At 48.2% G+C, this 23,451-nt stretch overlaps 1 protein-coding gene across 2 annotated transcripts in view; it reads left to right on the forward strand.

The window, feature by feature from the left end:
* Positions 1-23,451, forward strand: part of slc37a1 (solute carrier family 37 member 1) — a 194,669-nt gene that overhangs the window by 22,379 nt on the left and 148,839 nt on the right. The gene's annotated exons all lie outside the window — the stretch shown is intronic.

Consider the following 23,451-nt stretch of genomic DNA (forward strand, 5'->3'; position numbering starts at 1 on the left):
AATTCAAACTAAGGATCAACATGTGGCAATAGTGACGGGTGCAAAGCAGACTGATTCCCATTGCCAACGTGCCATAGTTTGAGGAATGTTTTCAAGCTTGATGTTCCCTTGCCTATTGCTCAGTTTACATTGCTTCTTTAACCTACGACTGCAAGTATAAACTACAACGTTGAACTTCATCACGAGGAGGTTTGCTCGTGCTGTTGGGGAGGGTTTAAACTAGCTTGGCAGGGGGATGGGAACCTGAGTGCAGATTCAGAAGGGAGAGAAGCATAATTTTTGCAAGAGGATAACTAAAGTAAGAGTAGGACCTATTAGAGACCAAAAAGGATGCTTGTGTGTGGAGGCAGAAGACATTGGTACAGTTCTTAATGAATACTTTGCCTCTGTCTTCACAAAAGAGAGGAACGATGCAGACATTGTAGTTAAGGAGGAGTAGTGTGAAATATTAGATGAGATAAACATAGTGAGAGAGGAAGTATTAAGGGGTTTAGCATCTTTGAAAGTAGATAAATCCCCAGGCCCAGATGATATGTATCCCAGGCTGTTAAGAGAAGCAAGGGAAGAAATAGCAGAGGCCCTGACCATCATTTTTCAATCCTCTCTGGCTGCAGGTGTGGTGCTGGAGGACTGCTAACGTGGTACCGTTGTTTAAAAAGGGAGAAAGGGATAGACCAAGTAATTACAGGCCAGTCAGCCTAACCTCGGTGGTGGGCAAATTGTTGGGATAAGTTCTGAGGGACAGGATAAATCTTCATTTAGAAAGACACAGATTAATCAAGAACAGTCAGCATGGATTTGTTAAGGGAAGGTCGCGTCTGACTGAATTTTTTGAGGAGGTAACAAGGAGGGTTGATGAGGGTAGTACATTTGTTGTAGTCTATATAGATATTAGCAATGCTTTTGATAAGGTGCCGCATGGCAGACTGGTCACGAAAGTAAAAGCCCATGGGATCCAAGGGAAAGTGGCAAGTTGGATCCAAAATTGGCTCAGTGGCAGGAAGCAAAGGGTAATGGTCGACGGATTTGTTTTTTGACTGGAAGGCTGTTTCCAGTGGGGTTCCTCAGAGCTCAGTACTAGGTCCCTTTTTGTGGTATACATCAATGATTTAGACTTAAATGTAGGGGGCATGATTAAGAAGTTTGCAGATGATACCAAAATTGGCCGTGTGGTTGATAGTGATGAAGAAAGCTGCAGACTGCAGGAAGATATCAATGGACTGGTCAGGTGGGCAGAAAAGTGACAAATGGAATTCAATCTGGAGACGTGTGAGGTAATGCATTTGGGGAGGGCTAGCAAGGCAAGGGAATACACAATAAATAGTAGGATACTGAGGCGTGTAGAGGGACCTTGGGGTGCATGTCCACAGATCCCTGAAGGTAGCAGGTCAGGTAGGTAAGGTGGTTAAAAAGGCATATGGGATACTTTCCTTTATTAGCCGAGGCATTGACTATAAGAGCAGGGAGGTTATACTTGAACTGTATAAAACACTAGTTAGGCCGCAGCTGGAGTACAGTGTACAGTTCTGGTCACCACATTACAGGAAAGATGTTCCTGTAAGACCCAGTTCTGACAAAGGGTCATCGACCTGAAACGTTAACTCTGTTTCTCTCTTCACAGATGCTGCCTGACCTGCTGAGTATTTCCAGCATTTTCTGTTTTTATTACAGGAAATATGTGATTGCACTAGAGAGAGTGCAGAGGAGATTTACAAGGATGTTGCCAGGACTGGAGAATTTTAGCTGTGAGAAAAGATTGGATAGGCTGGGGTTGTTTTCTTTGGAACAGAGGAGGCTGAGGGGAGACTTGATTGAGGTGTATAAAATTATGAGGGGCCTAGATAGAGTGGATAGAAAGGACCTATTTCACTTAGCAGAGGGGTTAATAACCAGGGGGGCATAGATTTAAAGTAATTGGTAGAAGGATTAAAGGGGAGTTGAGAACTTTTTACACCCAGAGGGTGGTGGGGGTCTGGAACTCACTGCCTGAAAGGGTGGTAGAGGCAGAAACCCTCATCACATTTAAAAAGTACTTGGATATGCACTTGAAGTGCCGTAACCTACAGGGCTACGGACCAAGAGCTGGAAAGTGGGATTAGGCTGGAGAGCTCTTTTTTTGGCCGGCACGGACACAATGGATTGAATGACGACCTCCTGTGCTGTAAATTTCTATGATTCAAATCTACATTTAAAAAATCATAGAATCATACAGCACAGCAGGAGGCCATTTGGCCCATCATGCTTATGCTGACTCTTTGAAAGAGCTATCCAATTAGTCCCACTCACCTCATTCCCCATAGCTCTGCAATGTTTCTTTTTGAAGTATATATCCAATTCTTTATTGAATCGGCTTCCACCACCCTTTCAGGCAGTGCAATTCAGATCACAACAACTTGCTGCGTAAAAAGATTTCCCCTCAGCTTCTTTTGCCAATTCCCTTCAATCTGTGTCCTCTGGTTACTGACCCTCCTGCCACTGGAAACAGTTTCTCCTTATTTACTCTATCAAAACCCCTCACAATTTTGAACACCTTTATCAAATCTCCTCTTAACTTTTTCTGCTGTAAGGAGAGCAATCCCAGCTTCTCCAATCTCTCCACATAACTGAAGTCCCTCATCCCTGGTACCATTCTAGTAAATCTCTTCTGCACCCTCTCCAAGTCCGTGACCTCCTTCCTAAAGTGTGGTGCCCAGAATTGGACACAATACTCCAGCTGAGGCCTAACCGGTGATTTATAAAGGTTCAGCATCACTTCCTTGCTGTTGTACTCTTATGCATGTGAACCCCCAGGTGTCTCTGTTCCTGCACCCCCTTTAAAATTGTACCATTTAGTTTATATTGCCTCTCTTCATTCTTCCTTCCAAAATGCATCACTTCACACTCCTCTGCATTAAATTTCATCTGCCACGTGTCCGCCCATTTCACCAGTCTGTCTGTCTGTGGTATTACAGTGGCAGTTTCCTTTTCACTGATTATTGTTTTAATGGCTATAAATAAAGCTTTGTTTCAAACACACTGACTCCCTGATAAGAGAGTTGCAGGCGGTCATCCAGCCACTCTTAGCACACAATCTGATAAATGTTTAAAGGTTGTTGAAAAATAAATACAGTTAACAGAGAGCAGTAGTTGTCCTAATATCCCATGTGCTGTGTTCCAGGTTGGTAGGGGGCAGGGTTGTGCCTGTAGTTTCCTACATAAAGTAGTTCACAATTTTTCTCACAGAGCCTTTGCATTTTCTTAGAGGGCAGGTTGGACAATGAATGAATGAGGCCAACCTACCAGTGCAACTTACTTTTTAACAAACCAAAGTGTTGAAGAACGTGGTGAACATATAGTTTCACAAATGAAACTGTATGTTTGTCTGAGTGCTCGCACTAAACCTGAGCATTTTGTAACCATGCCAAACACCACTCTGAAGCCATGCATGTCCATTTACTCTCTACTGGCCCAACCCTTTTCCCTAGATACAGGTACAGAGCTTGAAATAGGATATTGTTTTTATTATCTTCCTCTAATCTGGCACTGAATACCTGCTGAACAGGATATACACACAGACTGAATTACAGTGTCGTCAGAAGCATTATCCGAATGGTCGTTACAAGCCAACGTGTTTGGGATAGACTTGGCAAAAGCCTGGTGTCAGTGGCATCACCCGATGAAATGTGTCCTGATAACCTTTGAGATGTATGTTTTTCTCCAGTCAGAGTTCCCTGTTATGCCTGCTGTCTGATTATAGAATGATACAGCACATAAGGAGGCCATTCGGCCCATCGTGCCTGTGCCGGCTCTTTGGTAGAGCTATCCAGTTCGACCCACTCCTCTGCTCTTTCCCCATAGCCCTGCAAATTTTTCCCCTTCAAGAATTTATCCAATTCCCCTTTGAAAGTTATTATTGAAGCTGTTTCCACCACCCTTTCAGGCAGCGCATTCCAGATCACAACAACTCACTGCGTAAATTTTTTTTCCTCATTTCGCCTCTGGTTCTTTTGTCAATCACCTTGAAGCTGTGCCCTCTGGTTACCAACCCTTCTGCCACAGGAAACATCTTCACCATATTTACTCTATCAAAACCCCTCATGATTTTGAACACCTCTATCAAATCTCCCCATAACCTTCTCTGCTCTAAGGAGAACAACCCCAGTTTCTCCACATGATTGAAATCCCTCATTCCTGGTATTATTTCAGTAAATCTCCTCTGCACCCTCTCCAAGGTCTTGACATCCTTCCTAAAGTGTGGTGCCCAGAATTGAACACAATACTCCAGCTGAGGCCTAACTAGTGTTTCATAAAGGTTTAGCATAACTTCCTTGTTTCTGTACTCTGTGCCTCTATTCATAAAGCCAAGGATATCATATGCTTTTTTAACAACCTTCTCAACTTCTCCTGCCACCTTCAGAGATTTGTGTACGTGCACCCCAGGTGTCTCTGTTCCAGCAACCCCTTTAAAATTGTACCATTTAGTTTATATTGCCTCTCCTCATTCTTCCTTCCAAAATGCATCACTTCACACTTCTCTGCATTAAATTTCATCTGTCATGTGTCTGCCCATTTCACCAGTCTGTCTATGTCCTCCTGAAGTCTGTTACTATCCTCCTCACTGTTTACTACATTTCCGAGTTTCTTGTCATCTGCAAACTTTGAAATTATGCTCTGTATACCCAAGTCCATGACATTAATATATATCAAAAAGAGTAATGGTCCTACACTTTCCTCCAGTCTGAAAAACAACCGTTCACCACTACTCTCTGCTTTCTGTCCCTTAGCCAATTTTTTATCCATGCTGCCACTGTCCCTTTAATCCCATGGGCTTTAATTTTGCTAACGAGCAGAATATGTGGTACTTTGAGAAATGCCTTTTGAAAGTCCATATACACAACATCAACCATGCTACCTTCATCAGTCCTCTCCGTTACTTCATTAAAGAACTCAATCAACTCAGTCAAACACGATTTGCCTTTAACAAATCAGTGCTGATTTTCATTTATTAGCCTATACTTTTCCAAATGCCAATTAATTTTGTCCTGGATTATTGTCTCTAAAAGTTTCCCCACCGCCGACGTTAGGCTGACTGGCCAGTCATTGCTGAGTTTATCCCTCTCGCCTTTTTTGAACAGGGGTGTAACATTTGCAATCCTCCAGTCCTCTGGCACCACTCCCATATCTAAGGAGGATTGGAAGATTGTGGCCAGAGTCTCTGCAATTTCCACCCTTCGTTCCTTCAGCAACCAAGGATGCATCGCATCTGGATCGGGTGACTTTTCTACTTTGAGGGCTGCCAACTTTTCAGGACAAACTGAGGCCTTATTCAAACGGTGGAGAATCCATTCTGCGAGCGATGGAGAGGATTCCAGTTAGTAGTTCAGTTGATGAGGAAAAGTGACAAATGCTGTAGGAAAGCTTGATTAAAATACAGTCTGTTATCATCTCCCACACATCAATATGTATGAGCAAGATCAACTGGTCCAACAAGCTAGACGTGGTGCAGTCCACATGCACCATCAGAATACCCTTCACATCTGTCCTCTGCAGTCACACAATCTCCGAGGGAAAAGCTTTAAACTGGGGGAAATTTCTCTCTGACGCCTGAAGGCAGTCAAGCACAAGACTGCAATAACGCACATCAATAATTACAACTACCCCTCGCCCTATAACTTGAGATGTCCTTATTCAGCTCCCTTTTAGAGGACTGCAGTGAATCCATACTCACTGCATGTCTGGGGATGTTTTGTAATCTTAAAGGCACTATATAAATGCAAGTTGTTGTTGTAACATATCCAGAGGGCAGTGACACTGAAAAGAAATACTTCACTTTCTGGCATCTAACCTCACTCTATGTTTTGGTATTCTATACTCTTGCCCTTTGGTTTTCCCGGCCTATCTCAAATAGCCTATCCACCTAAACCAAGTCTATTCCCTTCATCATTTGAAAACCACAATCATATCACCTCAAAATCTACCTTTGCTGGAAAAAAAAGTTTCTTGAGCCTTTCCTATAGCTAAGAACCTGAGATAGGTATCAGTCTGGTTGCCCTCCTCTGGATCTTCTCCAGGGCCTTAATATCCCCACCGTGTGAGGGGACCAAAATAGGATAGAGTATTTTAGATGTAGCCATACTAAGGTGTTGTACAAGCTAAGTTTCTGGTCTGATACTGAACTATCTATGCACCCTAACACCCTGTTCACTCTCCCTATGACCTCATGAAATAGGTTGTGGGACTTTGTCAGCTATGACTCCCATGTCCCTCTCTTTCTTTGCCACCTCAATTGGATACCCCTGCATGGGATACACATTCCTGGAATTACCCAGACCCAGATATAACACACTGCGTTTATCTACATTAATTAAAGAATGTATGCCACACACTGGCCCATTCCCCCATTGTATCTAGAACAGCCTGTACCAGAATTTTACTTGTATATATGTTATTTTTTGAATGGTACTTTATATTACTGCACGGTGGCATAGTGGTTAGCACTGTTGCCTCATAGCGCCAGGGACCCGGGTTCAAATCCGGCCTCGGGTGACTGTCTATGTGGAGTTTGCACATTCTCCCTGTGTTTGCGTGGGTTTCCTCCGGGTGCTCCGGTTTCCTCCCACAGTCCAAAGATGTGCGGGTTAGGTTGATTTGGCTATGATAAAATTGACCCTTAGTGTTAGGGGATTAAATACGTGGGGTTACGGGGATAGGGTGGGATATGTGTCGGTGCAGGCTCGATGGGCTGAAATGGCCTCTATCTGCACTGTGGGGATTCTGTGATTCTGTGTGACGTGACAGTGCACTTTATTACTTGTATCTCCATTGCACTATTTTAAAATGGTTTGTTAAATAGTGAGTTAGTGAAATAATACTAGATATTAGCAGCTTTAAATCGGGCAGTATTTTTGCTTCGATCTGTTTCTTGTATGGAAGTAGATAAGCACAGGTGACGTTCCTCTTTATACCAGTATTGTGCTTCATGGTTCTGGCTTGTGTTCACTACTGCCTAACTCTGAATGGTGTTGTGGAGCTTTTGCTCTTTGGTACCTAATACATATTAATGTACAATAGCAAAATACTGCGGATGCTGGAATTCCGAAATAACAACAGAAAACGTTGGAAAAACTCAGCAGGCCAGGCAGCATCCGTGGAGAGAGAAACAGAGCTAACGTTTCAGGTCAAAGACCTTTCATCAGAACTGGAAACAAGCAGGAAATGGAAAGCAAGTTTAGGGGCTGGGAAAGGGGGAGGGGATGCAAGAACAAAAGGGAAGGTCAGTGATGGGATAGAAAGCAGGAGAGATTAAGAGATATTCAAGGCGAGAGGAGGTGGTAATGGGACAGGTTAAGGAACAAAGGATGGCTCCAGCTGAGGTGTGAATTGCGCTGGCAGAATGAAGGACAGCTGCCATGTGGGAGGGAAGAAAAAAAGGCCAAAAAAAAGTGTGGATAAAAAATATATATATAAGGGGCCGAGGTTATGATCTGAAATTGTTGATCTCTGTTGAGTCCAGAGGGCTGTAGAGTGCAGTCTGGAGATTGGGTGAGGGGAACTGAAGCTACTGTGTGTAATGTTAGAGTTACAGGGGAATTGGGTGGTGGGTGGCCGACTATGAGTCTGCGTTTCCTTGACCACTTAGTGGGCGTGGGCACCACCTGATATGGTACTAAACCATACATACAAGGAAGCTTCCTGGCTCAGTTCCTGTTTGTACACGGATAGCTGATCTCAGCTAAGGCAGCAGCTGGGCTGGCACAATCCCCTTGGGTTGGGAGGGGAAAAAAGTCAGCCAGAAATCGTGTTCCTAATCAGTACAAGGTGTCAGCATTAGATCAGTGGCGTACTCTCGCCTCTGAGTCACAAGGATCCACATGGGGAGTAGACGCTCAAACCCTCCGTACACCAGCACTCGCCCTGGTGTACTCTACAGCAAAGTACTGCTCTCCGGCATGGCTATCGAGTCCGCATGTCAAATCCGTTGATGCCCAGCTGAATTCTACTATGAGAATTATCACCGGTACACTTTTATCGACACCAACAGCTTGGCTGCCCGTGCTTGCAAACATCACACCTACACCGCGCATATGCAGTCTCCAGAGAATACAACCACTACACCAGACATGCCAATCCAGGCCGACTTGAACAAACTATCACCAACTCGTCTCAAATCTAGAAGGCCATTTTGGACCGTCACCAAAGCCCTTTAGCGATCTCCCCTCAGCCTTGATGACCAATGGCGAAATGCTGGGAAGAACTGCAACATAAGGAAAGGATTCCTTATAGAGGAGCCCATAGTACAGCCTGAAGGATCAAACCTTCCTCGCAAACAGTGGACAACCACCAACCGCCTCATGGTAGATACTGCCACCTTCTCCATAGATGGAAGATTAAAGCATCCCCATCATGCGACTGTGGAACTCCGACTCAGACCCTGGAGCACATCATTGAGCACTGCCCTCAGAGGAAATTCACAGGCAGCCTACAAGATATCCACACTGTTACACCAGAAGCTTTGGCCTGGATATCTGATTTAGATATTGACATCTGATTTGCTTTGCTACGACCATATGAAAGAAGAAGTCGTCACAAGGTTGTGGGTTCACGTTCCACTCCAAAGACTTGAGCCCATAATCCAGGCTGATACTTCAGTGTAGTACAGAGGGAGCGCTGCACTGTTGGAGGTGCTGTCTTTCAGATGAGATGTTAAACCGAGGCCCCGTCTGCTCTCTCGGGTGGACGTAAAAGATCCCATGGCACTATTTTGATGAAGAGCAGGAGTTCTCCGATGTCCTTGGGGGAGTGTTTGCTAGTGCTGTGGGGGAGGGTTTAAACTAAAATGGCAGGGGGTTGGGAACCTGAGCAGGGAGACAAAGGAAAGGGAAACAAGGATAGAAGCAAAAGACAGGAAGGAGAAAAACAAAGATGGCAATCAGAGAAATCAAGGGTTTAAAACAAACATGGCCACAGTAAATAATAATTCTAAAAGGTCTAAGAGCATTAAAAAAACAAGCCTGTAGGCTTTGTGTCTTAATGCAAGGAGCATCCGTAACAAGGTGGATGAATTAGCAGCACAAATAGAGGTAAATGAATATGATATGATTGGGATTACGGAAACATGGCTCCAGGGGGACCAAGGCTGGGAACTCAACATCCAGGGGTATTCAATATTCAGGAAAGATAGGCAAAAAGGAAAGGGAGGTGGGGTAGCATTGCTGGTTAAAGAAGGGATTAACACAATTGTAAGGAAAGATATTGGCTCTGATGATGTGGAATCTGTATGGGTAGAACTGAGAAATACCAAGAGGCAGAAAACATTAGTGGGAGTGGTGTATAGACCCCCAAACAGTAATGCAGAGGTTGGGGATGGCATTAAAAGGGAAATTAGAGAAGCGTGCAATAAGGGCACAGCAGTCATCATGGGTGACTTTAATCTACATATAGATTGGGCTAACCAAATTAGTAACAATACTGTGGAGGAGGAATTCCTGGAGTGTATACGGGATGGTTTCCTGGACCAATATGTCGAGGAACCAACTAGGGATCAGGCCATCTTAGACTGGGTATTATGTAACGAGAAAGGATTAATTAGCAATCTTGTTGTGCGAGGCCCCTTGGGTTGGAGCGATCATAATATGATAGAATTCTTCATTAAGATGGAGAGTGAAGTAGTTGACTCCGAGACTAAGGTCCTGAATTTAAATAAAGGAAACTATGATGGTATGAGACGCGAGTTGGGTAGGATTGATTGGGTAATGTCACTCAAAGGGTTGACGGTGGATAGGCAATGGCAAACATTCAAAGATCGCATGGATGAACTACAGAATTTGTTTATCCCAGTTTGGCATAAAAATAAATCAAAAAAGGTGACTCAACCGTGGCTAACAAAGGAAATTAGGGATAACATAAGATCCAAAGAGAGGACATATAAATTGGCCAAAAAAAGCAGCAAACCTGAGGATTGGGAGCAGTTTAGGATTCAGCAAAGGAGGACAAAGGGATTAATTAAGAGGGGGAAAATAGATTATGAAAGTAAGCTTGCAGGGAATATAAAAACTGACTGTAAAAGCTTTTATAGATATGTGAAGAGAAAAAGATTGGTGAAGACAAGCGTAGGTCCCTTACAGTCAGAATCATGGGAATTTATAATGGGGAACAAAGAAATGGCAGACCAAATAAATACATATTTTGGTTCTGTCTCCACAAAGGAGGACACAAATAACCTCCCAGAGATGTCGGGGAACATAGGGACTAATGAGGGAGGAACTGAAAGAAATCAGTATTTGTAGGGAAATGGTGTTGGGGAAGTTGACGGGATTGAAGGCCGATAAATCCCCAAGGCCTGATAATCTACATCCTAGGGTACTTAAGGAAGTGGCCCTAGAAATAGTAGATGCATTGCTGATCATCTTCCAGAACTCGATAGACTCTGGAACAGTACCCATGGATTGGAGGGTAGCTAATGTTACCCCACTATTCAAAAAAGGTGGTAGAGAAAAAGCGGGGAATTATAGACCAGTAAGCCTGACTTCGGTAGTGGGGAAAATGCTAGAGTCCATTCTAAAAGATGTAATAGCAGAGCACTTGGAAAGCAGTGACAGGATTGGACAAAGTCAACATGGATTTACAAAAGGTAAATCGTGCTTGACTAATCTACTGGAATTTTTTGAGGATGTAACTGGTAAAATAGATAAGGGAGAACCAGTGTGTTCTGCCTTATAATTGCAGGAGTTTGTTTTGTTGCCGTCAGTAGGTGGCACTAAAGGGAAATGACCAGTAGGGTCACTCAACAGAAAGTAGTATAGTGATAGAAAACATGGAGGTCACACCACAGCATGGAACGTGCTGCAAGTTAATCCACTGTAATCTTACATTGTTACGCCTTCGAAAGCATTGCCTTTTTACTCCAACCCAATGCAACTGATTTGTATTGTTTCATTGACCTCATGCAAGTGTGGCATTATTAAACACCGGAGCTTGGACGGTACATCCTGACTCTCATGTCGCTATTGAAAGGAGTTTGGCTGGCTGTCTAACTGCGTACAGACACATACACGTAGGGAGGACAGTACACAGTGGATGTGGTGTATTTGGACTTTCAGAAGGCTTTCGATAAGGTCCCGCATAAGAGAGTAGCGTGCAAAATTAAGGCACATGGGATTGGGGGCAAGGTATTGACTTGGATAGAGAACTGGTTGGCGGATAGAAAGCAAAGAGTTGGAATAAACGGGTTGTTTTCCGAGTGGCAGGCAGTGACTAGTGGGGTACCACAAGGATCGGTCCTAGGACCCCAGCTGTTCACAATATATATTAATGATCTGCTTGATTGGCACTCCATCCACCTTCAACATTCACTCCCTCCACCACCGGCGCACTGTGGCTGCAGTGTGTACCATCTACAAGATGCACTGCAGCAACTCGCCAAAGCTCCTTCAACAGCACCTTCCAAACCCGCGACCTCTACCACTTAGAAGGAAATGGGCAGCAGACGCATGGGAACATCACCACCTACAAGTTCCCCTCCAAGCCACACACCATCCTGACTTGGACCTGTATCGCCGGGCCAAAATCCTGGAACTCCCTTCCTAACAGCATTGTGGGCGTACCTACACCATATGGACTGCAGCGGTTCAAGAAGGCAGCTCACCACCATCTTCTCGAGGGCAATTAGGGATGGGCACTAAATGCAGGCCTAGCCAGCCAGCAACGCCCACATCCCATCAATGAATAAAGAACAATTAAAAAAATTCGATGTAATATCTCCAAATTTGCAGACGACACAAAGCTGGGTGGGAGGGTATGCTGTGAGGAGGATGTCGTGAAACTCCAGTACGATTTGGACAGGTTGGGTGATTGGGCAGAAACATGGCAAATGCACTATAATGTGGATAAATGTGAGGTTATCCACTTTGGTGGCAAAAACAGGAAGGCAGATTATTATTTGAATGGCAATAGATTGGGAGAAGGGGAGGTGCAGAGAGACCTGGGTGTCCTTGTGCACCAGTCGCTGAAGGTAAGCATGCAGGTGCAGCAGGTGGTTAAGAAGGCAAATGGTATGTTGGCCTTTGTAGCGAGAGGGTTCGAGTACAGGAACAAGGATGTCTTGCTACAGTTGTACAGGGCCTTGGTGAGACCACACCTTGAGTATTGTGTGCAGTTTTGGTCGCCTTATCTGAGGAAGGACATTCTTGCCATGGAAGGAGTGCAGCGAAGATTCACCAGGCTGATACCTGGGATGGCAGGAATGACGTACGAGGAGAGATTGTGTCGATTGGGCTTATACTCACTGGAGTTTAGAAGATTGAGAGGGGATCTCATCGAAACCTATAACATTCTGTCAGGCCTGGACAGACTAGATGCAGGAAGGATGTTTCCGATGGCCGGGGAGTCCAGAACCAGGGGTCATAGTCTAAGGATAAGGGGTAAGCCATTTAAGACTGATGAGGAATTTCTTCACCCAGAGAGTGGTGAACCTGTGGAATTCTCTGCCACAGAGGGCGGCGGAGGCCAGTTCGTTAAATATATTCAAGAAGGAGTTAGATATATTTCTTAAGGCTAAAGGGATCAAGGGATATGGGGAGAAAGCAGGGACAGGGTACTGAATTTGGATGATCAGCCATGATCTCATTGAATGGCGGAGCAGGCTCGAGGGGCCGAATGGCCTACTCCTCCTATTTTCTATGTTTCTCCCCGGTGTCCTAGCCAATATTTATCCTCATTCAACATCACCAAAAACAGATTATCTGGTCGTCATCATATTGTTGTTTGTGAGATCTTGATGTGCGTAAATTGGCTGCTGAATTTCCCGATATTACATCGGTATTTAATTGGCTGTAAAGCGCTTTGGGATGTCCTGAGTTTGTGAAAGGTGCTATAGAAATGCAAGTTCTTTCGTTCTAACCAGTGAGCACTGCTAGAAAGTGGTGTTATGTGAAGGCAGGGTTGGAGTTGGCTGTGATGCTTCTCACTGTTGAATGTTCACTGCCTGAGTGAAGAATGGCCATTTGGGTGAGATATTGAACGGCAATCGGCATCCTTTGAACTGCACCGAGCAAGAGTCCATGGGCCAGAAATTGGTGAACGGGGCTTGCAGCCCCGTTTCTGCACTTACCCCGCGCTACTGCCGATCAGCTCCAGGGACGCCTGGAATTGGTGTTTCCAGAAGAAGAATCCCGGGCAGCGTATGACGTCACGCCGCCCAGGAGTGCAGCCGGCGCGAAGCCAGGAGCGTGCAGTGCAAGTGAGACACGCCCCTTGAGGTCTCAGTTTCACTGGACACGCCCCCAATGTTTCTGTCAAGCTGCTAAGCATTTTTACATGCAAAGCAGCAGTTTAAATAGGTTTTTGGAAGTTTTTTGAAGATTTTGGTAACTTTTATAAACTTTTTAAAATGTTTACATTATTTTGAGTAATCTGAAGTAGTTTTAAACAGAATTAAAGCAATTTAAAGACTTTTAAAAGCCCTAAAAGAATTTTTAAAATTCCATTTATTTATTTAGCAATGTCGTCGTCATACGTGTCTTCACACTGTTCCCTTTGGGGAACTGTATGAAGTGGTGGAAGGATTTATGGCCATGATTAACGCTCATTCCGTGACCGTAACCATCTTTGAACCAGCCATTAGGGCGGTTAGTCCTATGGCGGGAGGGTTTTACGGGCTCCCACAAGCTATACAAGGAGGGGGGGCCACCCACACCCACGGACGCAAATATCCCACTGGATGTCAACCCAGAATTTAGAGCCGGAGCTCCGACTCCACTTGCCGGGACTGTCTGGAGCGGGGTTCGAAACCCTACCCTGATCTGGCCCAGCGGCGGGGATCCTACCGCTATGGCAAAGGCCCAATCCGATTAGCAACGTGAAATGGCAGCATAGGGCTCCAGTCACGGGGAGGGAAAAGGCACAGGAAACATATGGGTGTCACCTTTTGTGCGGAGTGGGCCTTTTGCGTAGCAGTAAGCATCCCCGCCGCTGGGCCAGAAGGAGTAGGGTTTTGAACCCCACTCCAGACAGTCCCGGTAAGTGGAGTCGGAGTTCCAACTTTAAATTCTGGGTGGACATCCAGCGGGATACTGGCGTCCGTGGGTGTTGGTGGCCCCCCCCCCCCCCCTCAGATGGGTTGTGGGAGCCCGTAAAACCCTCCCGCCATAGGACTAACCACCCTAATGGCTGGTTCAAAGATGGTTACGGTCACGGAATGAGCGTTAATCACCGCCATAAATCCTTCCACCACTTCATACAGTTCCCCAAAGGGAACAGTGTGAGGATACGTACGATGATGACCTCTTGCGCAATGCACCTCCTTGGGCCCTCAGTCGCAGATGCGAGGGGGCAAGTCGTGCAATTGTTAAATTTTTCATTTTAATGATATGTAAAATGTTGGCCCAGTAATTCCCTTCCAACTGCGCGAGTACGGTCGGGGTACTTACGCATCTGGCCGGATGAAATGCTGGTTTTCAGCATGCACAGTGCTTTTGGGGAAAACCGGCATTTCCTGTCCTCTGAACGAAGGGGTTCAGAGGCAGAATGCGTGCGACTGCACAGGCAGCGCGTGCGCAGTATAATTCGCCGCTTTCATTACTGCTTTCAGTGAGGTCAAGTCCTTACAACTTACACATGAAAAAAGCATGGGTACAGTTGCTCCAGAGGCTGCGGAGGAAGATATTTCTTATCGTGGAGCTTCTGAAAGTATGTATGTCTGTATATATTCCTTTGCGTGTTATGTATATATTCCTTTACTTATGTGTATGAATGTATTATTTAATTATGACTTTCAGAGAAAGTAACTTATTGGAAAATCATAATTAAAAACATACATTCATACACATTAGTAAAGGAATATAAAACATACATACATATACGTAAAGGAATATATGTGGACATACATACATAACTCATTCTCACATTCCATTCACACAGCCACAATTGCTCCTTCTACCTACCGTTCTGAAAACCCTTTTTTAAAAAATAAAAAAAAATAAAAAAAATTTTAACTTTAAAACTTACTTAAAATTTCTTAAAATAACTTCCCTCCCTTTCCCAAACAAAAATATTGCATTTCAGAAGCTCCACGATAAAATGTTTCTTCCTCCGCAGCCAATGAACCACTTTACACTTGCTTTTTTCAAGTGTAACTTCTGAGGACTTACCCTCACGGATTTCATGAATGAAATCTACGAAGTTCACTGCGCAAGCGCTGCCTGTGCAGTCGCACGCGCTCGAGGTCTGGAAATGCCGGCGTTCCCCGCATGCGCTGTTCATGCTGAACGCCGGCATTTCCAACGGCCAGATGCGTGAGTACCCCGAGCGCACTCACGCCTTTGGCCGCGAATTTCTGGCCCAATACCTTTATGAGAAGAGGGAGAAGGATGTGAGCGATCCAGGCAGGATGTTTGTTTTCTGCTGACAGCCTGTTTGTGCTGTTGACATTTGTGCGACATTGATTAGGGAAACTGCTGGAATCAGCAATTTTCTCTTTAGGAAGGACTGTACTTTACTTTATTTTCATCATGAGATTTTGAGGTGTTTTCTCTGTCTTAGATTCCTAAATCAAACTAGATCAGATTTGGTTTGATGTTTGGTACGGTTTTGATGGCCTGCTTCGCTTGGGGTTAGCAATATACAGCTTGGTTTCTCACTGTTCTAATTTTAGTTTCTTTGCCGGTGCCAGGTTTTTCTGGGCCTGGTTATAGAACGATACAGCACGTCAGGAGGCCACTTGGCCCATCGTGCCTGTGTCGGCTCTTTGAAAGAGCTCTTTAATTCGTCCCACACCCCTGCTCTTTCCCCGTAGCCCTGCAATTTTTTCCTCTAAGTATTTATCCAATTCTGTTTTGAAAGTTACTATTGAATCTGCTTCCACCGCCCTTTCAGGCAGCGCATTCCAGACCACCACCCCCCCCCAGTTTTTTTTTGCCAATTACCTTAAATCTGTGTCCTCTGGTTACTGACCCTCCTGCCAATGGAGACAGTTTCTCCTTATTTAGTCTATCAAAACCCCTCACTTTTGAACACCTCAATTAAATTTCCCCTTAACCTTCTCTGCTCGAAGGAGAACAATCCCAGCATCACTAGCCTCCCCACATAAATGAAGCCCCTTATCCCTGGCATACTTTTCAACTGCCTTATCAACTTGTCCTGCCACCTTCAAAGTTTTGTGTATGTGAGCCCTTGGGTCTCTGCTCCTGCAGCCCCTTTAAAATTGCACCATTTAGTTCATACTGCCTCTCTTCATTCTTCCAAAATGCATCACTTCAAACTTCTTTACATAGAGCTACATAGTCTATAGCGCAGAAACAGGCCATTCGACCCAACAGGCCTATGCTGGTGTTTATGCTCCACACAAGCCTCCTCCCACCTTAATTCATCCAACCCTATCAGCGTATCCTTCTATTCCTTCGATACAAGTTTAACATAACTTCTCCACTTTTCAATTCTGTCCCTCTAGAAATGAATCCCAGTACTTGGTTTGCTTTTTTATGGCCTTATTAACCTGCGTTGCTACTTTTAGTAAGTAAGAAAGAAAGACTTGCATTTATATAGCGCCTTTCACAACATCAGGACGTCCCAAAGTGCTTTACAGCCAATTAAGTACTTTAAGTGTAAACACTCTTGTAATGTAGTAGTCAACATTAGTCAAGATGGATGCTGTAGAAGTCCACATGGCATGAATAAAGTGACTAGCTAGAAGCTAGCTGTTCATAATGAAAACAACTAGTTATTAATGAACATAACACTCCCACAGTGTTGTTAGGGAGGGAGTTCCAGGATTTTGACCCAGTGACGATGAAGGATCGGCTATATACTTCTAAGTCAGGATGGTGTGTGACTTTTAGAGGAACTTGGAGGTGGTGGTGTTCCCATGCGCCTGCTGCCCTTGTCCTTCTAGGTGGAAGAGGCCGCGGGTTTGGGAGGTGCTGCTGAAGAAGCCTTATCTATATTGAAATTCATTATCTGCATTAAATTTCATCTGCCATGTGTCTGCTCATCACACCAGTTTGTCTATGTCCCCCTGCAGTCTGCTGCTATCCTCCTCACTGTTTACGTATTTTCATTCAGTACATATTTTCGAGAGGAGAGGAATACAGCTGGCAGGCTAATACTTCAAAGGTGCTGTTTTCCCTAGTATTAGTTGTATTAGTTGTAATTATCAGTAGGAAGGATGTGAAAGCTGCATGTTTAGATGCTGGAGTTTGTAGTTCATATCAACATTTGCTTTGAGTTTAGTGGATGAAATTCCTGGGTTTGTTTTTAGAAGAGAAGCTAATGGAGTAACATGTTTCTATTGGTGCCTCCAAAGTTTGTTTGAAGTGTATTTTAATTTCCTGCATGTGACTAAGTCTTGTCTGCAGAATGACTTGCTAGTTTGAATTGGCTGAGTGGGTTCAGCATTGATTGCACTGATGTTGACTGCTGCTGCCTTAGTCCTCATGGGTGTTACAAATTCAGGTCGGCCATAGATTCTTGGGTTCAGTGGAATCTGTCTCTTCCATAAGTGCTTGAATGTCTCACTTTTATCGGAGTTAACTCACTGCGTTATACCCACTCTTACCCTAGTGTGACAATAATATTTGTGACCTGAGCCAGATAAATGTGTTTTTCATCTTACAGTGAAACCTGTATAAACAGCGCTCCCAAAAAACGGACACTTATTGACGGTCCCAATCCACTTAGATTGTAAAAAATATGAGGCACTCTGAAACCAGGGGCTCTCGCACATTACAAACTAGGATAGCCTTCAATGTACCAAACCCTTTTAATGTGGGTAAAAATAAGTAGAGTGGTTCAGGAAGGGACAGAGAGCTTAACAAAGGTAATAGAGCATCAGTGACTAAGGTGACGTCAGGAAAAAATAGAAAAAAAGTTAAAACTAAAGGCACTATATCCGAATGCGCAAAGCATTCGCAACAAAATAGATGAATTAATAGCACAGATAGAAATAAATGGGTTTGATTTAATAGCCATTACGGAGATGTGGTTGCAGAGTTAACAAGGTTGGGACTTGGGAACTTATTATTCCAGGATACTTAACTTTTAGAAGAGATAGGCAGAATGGAAAAGGACGCGGGGTGGGGGGCGGGGGGTGGAGGTGGCGGTGGCCCTGATAAATGATCGAATAAAGACAGCAGAGAGAAAGGATCTTACCTCAGAAAAACAAGATGTAGAATCACTTTGGGTGGAGCTAAGACAACGGGGCAGAAAACATTGGTTGGTGTAGTTTATAGGCTCCCTAACAATAGTTGTGGTGTCAGGCACAGTATAAATCAGGAAATTAGAAGTGCATGTAACAAGGGTAATGCAGTAATCATGGGGACTTCAATTTTCATGTAGACTGGGCAAACCAAATTTTCAGCAATAGTGCAGAGGACGAGTTCATGGAATGCATTCAAGATAGAACCAACTAGAGAACAGGCTATTTAAGATCTAGTATTGTGCAATGAGATTAGTAACCTTGTAGTAAAGGAGCCTCTGGGGTGCAGTGATCATAATATGATAGAATTTTATATTGAGTTTGAGAGTGATTTAGTTAAGTCTGAAACTAGGGTCTTAATTCTGAACAAAGCAAAGTACGTAGGCAGCCCCCGGCCCTGCCAGTATTGGGATTGAATCACCCTGCAGCCCCCGGCCCTGCCAGTATCAGGATTGAATCACCCTGCAGCCCCTGGCCCTGCCAGTATCGGGATTGAATCACCCTGCAGCCCCCGGCCCTGCCAGTATTAGGGATTGAATCACCCTGCAGCCCCCAGCCCTGCCAGTATTAGGGATTGAATCAGCCTGCAGCCCCCGGCCCTGCCAGTATTAGGGATTGAATCACCCTGCAGCCCCCGGCCCTGCCAGTATCAGGATTGAATCACCCTGCAGCCCCCGGCCCTGCCCGTATCGGGATTGAATCACCCTGCAGCCCCCGGCCCTGCCAGTATCGGGATTGAATCACCCTGCAGCCCCCGGCCCTGCCAGTATCAGGATTGAATCACCCTGCAGCCCCCGGCCCTGCCAGTATTGGGGATTGAATCACCCTGCAGCCCCCGGCCCTGCCCGTATCGGGATTGAATCACCCTGCAGCCCCCGGCCCTGCCAGTATCGGGATTGAATCACCCTGCAGCCCCCGGCCCTGCCAGTATCAGGATTGAATCACCCTGCAGCCCCCGGCCCTGCCAGTATCGGGATTGAATCACCCTGCAGCCCCCGGCCCTGCCAGTATCGGGATTGAATCACCCTGCAGCCCCCGGCCCTGCCAGTATTAGGGATTGAATCACCCTGCAGCCCCCGGCCCTGCCAGTATTAGGGATTGAATCACCCTGCAGCCCCCGGCCCTGCCAGTATCGGGCTTGAATCACCCTGCAGCCCCCGGCCCTGCCAGTATCGGGCTTGAATCACCCTGCAGCCCCCGGCCCTGCCAGTATCGGGCTTGAATCACCCTGCAGCCCCCGGCCCTGCCAGTATCGGGATTGAATCACCCTGCAGCCCCCGGCCCTGCCAGTATTGGGATTGAATCACCCTGCAGCCCCCGGCCCTGCCAGTATCGGGATTGAATCACCCTGCAGCCCTCGGCCCTGCCAGTATCGGGATTGAATCACCCTGCAGCCCCCGGCCCTGCCAGTATTAGGGATTGAATCACCCTGCAGCCCCCGGCCCTGCCAGTATCGGGATTGAATCACCCTGCAGCCCCCGGCCCTGCCAGTATTGGGATTGAATCACCCTGCAGCCCTCGGCCCTGCCAGTATTGGGATTGAATCACCCTGCAGCCCTCGGCCCTGCCAGTATCGGGATTGAATCCCCCTGCAGCCCCCGGCCCTGCCCGTATCGGGATTGAATCACCCTGCAGCCCCCAGCCCTGCCAGTATTAGGGATTGAATCACCCTGCAGCCCCCGGCCCTGCCAGTATCGGGATTGAATCACCCTGCAGCCCCCGGCCCTGCCAGTATTAGGGATTGAATCACCCTGCAGCCCTCGGCCCTGCCAGTATCGGGATTGAATCACCCTGCAGCCCCCAGCCCTGCCAGTATTGGGATTGAATCACCCTGCAGCCCCCGGCCCTGCCAGTATCGGGATTGAATCACCCTGCAGCCCCCGGCCCTGCCAGTATTAGGGATTGAATCACCCTGCAGCCCCCGGCCCTGCCAGTATCGGGATTGAATCACCCTGCAGCCCCCGGCCCTGCCAGTATTAGGGATTGAATCACCCTGCAGCCCCCGGCCCTGCCAGTATCGGGCTTGAATCACCCTGCAGCCCCCGGCCCTGCCAGTATCGGGATTGAATCACCCTGCAGCCCTCGGCCCTGCCAGTATCGGGATTGAATCACCCTGCAGCCCCCGGCCCTGCCAGTATCGGGATTGAATCACCCTGCAGCCCTCGGCCCTGCCAGTATCGGGATTGAATCACCCTGCAGCCCCCGGCCCTGCCAGTATTAGGGATTGAATCACCCTGCAGCCCCCGGCCCTGCCAGTATTAGGGATTGAATCACCCTGCAGCCCTCGGCCCTGCCAGTATCGGGCTTGAATCACCCTGCAGCCCCCGGCCCTGCCAGTATTAGGGATTGAATCACCCTGCAGCCCCCGGCCCTGCCAGTATCGGGCTTGAATCACCCTGCAGCCCTCGGCCCTGCCAGTATCGGGATTGAATCACCCTGCAGCCCCCGGCCCTGCCAGTATCGGGATTGAATCACCCTGCAGCCCCCGGCCCTGCCAGTATCGGGATTGAATCACCCTGCAGCCCTCGGCCCTGCCAGTATCGGGATTGAATCACCCTGCAGCCCCCGGCCCTGCCAGTATTAGGGATTGAATCACCCTGCAGCCCCCGGCCCTGCCAGTATCGGGATTGAATCACCCTGCAGCCCCCGGCCCTGCCAGTATTGGGATTGAATCACCCTGCAGCCCCCGGCCCTGCCAGTATCGGGATTGAATCACCCTGCAGCCCCCGGCCCTGCCAGTATCGGGATTGAATCACCCTGCAGCCCTCGGCCCTGCCAGTATCGGGATTGAATCACCCTGCAGCCCCCGGCCCTGCCAGTATTAAGGATTGAATCACCCTGCAGCCCCCGGCCCTGCCAGTATCGGGATTGAATCACCCTGCAGCCCCCGGCCCTGCCAGTATTAGGGATTGAATCACCCTGCAGCCCCCGGCCCTGCCAGTATTAGGGATTGAATCACCCTGCAGCCCTCGGCCCTGCCAGTATCGGGATTGAATCACCCTGCAGCCCTCGGCCCTGCCAGTATTAGGGATTGAATCACCCTGCAGCCCCCGGCCCTGCCAGTATTAGGGATTGAATCACCCTGCAGCCCCCGGCCCTGCCAGTATTAGGGATTGAATCACCCTGCAGCCCCCGGCCCTGCCAGTATCGGGCTTGAATCACCCTGCAGCCCCCGGCCCTGCCAGTATTAGGGATTGAATCACCCTGCAGCCCTCGGCCCTGCCAGTATCGGGCTTGAATCACCCTGCAGCCCCCGGCCCTGCCAGTATCGGGCTTGAATCACCCTGCAGCCCCCGGCCCTGCCAGTATCGGGATTGAATCACCCTGCAGCCCCTGGCCCTGCCAGTATTGGGATTGAATCACCCTGCAGCCCCCGGCCCTGCCAGTATTGGGATTGAATCACCCTGCAGCCCCCGGCCCTGCCAGTATCGGGATTGAATCACCCTGCAGCCCTCGGCCCTGCCAGTATCGGGCTTGAATCACCCTGCAGCCCCCGGCCCTGCCAGTATCGGGATTGAATCACCCTGCAGCCCTCGGCCCTGCCAGTATCGGGATTGAATCACCCTGCAGCCCCCGGCCCTGCCAGTATCGGGATTGAATCACCCTGCAGCCCTCGGCCCTGCCAGTATCGGGATTGAATCACCCTGCAGCCCCCGGCCCTGCCAGTATCGGGATTGAATCACCCTGCAGCCCCCGGCCCTGCCAGTATCGGGATTGAATCACCCTGCAGCCCCCGGCCCTGCCAGTATTAGGGATTGAATCACCCTGCAGCCCCTGGTCCTGCCAGTATCGGGATTGAATCACCCTGCAGCCCCCGGCCCTGCCAGTATTAGGGATTGAATCACCCTGCAGCCCCCGGCCCTGCCAGTATTAGGGATTGAATCACCCTGCAGCCCCCGGCCCTGCCAGTATCGGGATTGAATCACCCTGCAGCCCCTGGTCCTGCCAGTATTAGGGATTGAATCACCCTGCAGCCCCCGGCCCTGCCAGTATTAGGGATTGAATCACCCTGCAGCCCCCGGCCCTGCCAGTATCGGGATTGAATCACCCTGCAGCCCCCGGCCCTGCCAGTATCGGGATTGAATCACCCTGCAGCCCTCGGCCCTGCCAGTATCGGGATTGAATCACCCTGCAGCCCCCGGCCCTGCCAGTATCGGGATTGAATCACCCTGCAGCCCCCGGCCCTGCCAGTATTAGGGATTGAATCACCCTGCAGCCCCCGGCCCTGCCAGTATCGGGATTGAATCACCCTGCAGCCCCCGGCCCTGCCAGTATTAGGGATTGAATCACCCTGCAGCCCCCGGCCCTGCCAGTATTAGGGATTGAATCACCCTGCAGCCCCCGGCCCTGCCAGTATCGGGATTGAATCACCCTGCAGCCCTCGGCCCTGCCAGTATCGGGATTGAATCACCCTGCAGCCCCCGGCCCTGCCAGTATTAGGGATTGAATCACGCTGCAGCCCTCGGCCCTGCCAGTATTAGGGATTGAATCACCCTGCAGCCCCCGGCCCTGCCAGTATCGGGATTGAATCACCCTGCAGCCCTCGGCCCTGCCAGTATTAGGGATTGAATCACCCTGCAGCCCCCGGCCCTGCCAGTATCGGGATTGAATCACGCTGCAGCCCTCGGCCCTGCCAGTATTAGGGATTGAATCACCCTGCAGCCCCCGGCCCTGCCAGTATTAGGGATTGAATCACCCTGCAGCCCTCGGCCCTGCCAGTATCGGGATTGAATCACCCTGCAGCCCTCGGCCCTGCCAGTATCGGGATTGAATCACCCTGCAGCCCCCGGCCCTGCCAGTATCGGGATTGAATCACCCTGCAGCCCCCGGCCCTGCCCGTATCGGGATTGAATCACCCTGCAGCCCCCGGCCCTGCCAGTATCGGGATTGAATCACCCTGCAGCCCCCGGCCCTGCCAGTATCGGGATTGAATCACCCTGCAGCCCTCGGCCCTGCCAGTATCGGGATTGAATCACCCTGCAGCCCTCGGCCCTGCCAGTATCGGGATTGAATCCCCCTGCAGCCCCCGGCTCTACCAGTATCGGGATTGAATCACCCTGCAGCCCCCGGCCCTGCCAGTATCGGGATTGAATCACCCTGCAGCCCCCGGCCCTGCCAGTATCGGGATTGAATCACCCTGCAGCCCCCGGCCCTGCCAGTATTAGGGATTGAATCACCCTGCAGCCCCCGGCCCTGCGAGTATTAGGGATTGAATCACCCTGCAGCCCCCGGCCCTGCCAGTATCGGGATTGAATCACCCTGCAGCCCCCGGCCCTGCCAGTATT

This window comes from Somniosus microcephalus, chromosome 14 (assembly GCF_052327205.1).
Source record: "Somniosus microcephalus isolate GS21.2 chromosome 14, FLI_Smic_1.0, whole genome shotgun sequence".
Classification (NCBI taxonomy): domain Eukaryota; kingdom Metazoa; phylum Chordata; class Chondrichthyes; order Squaliformes; family Somniosidae; genus Somniosus; species Somniosus microcephalus.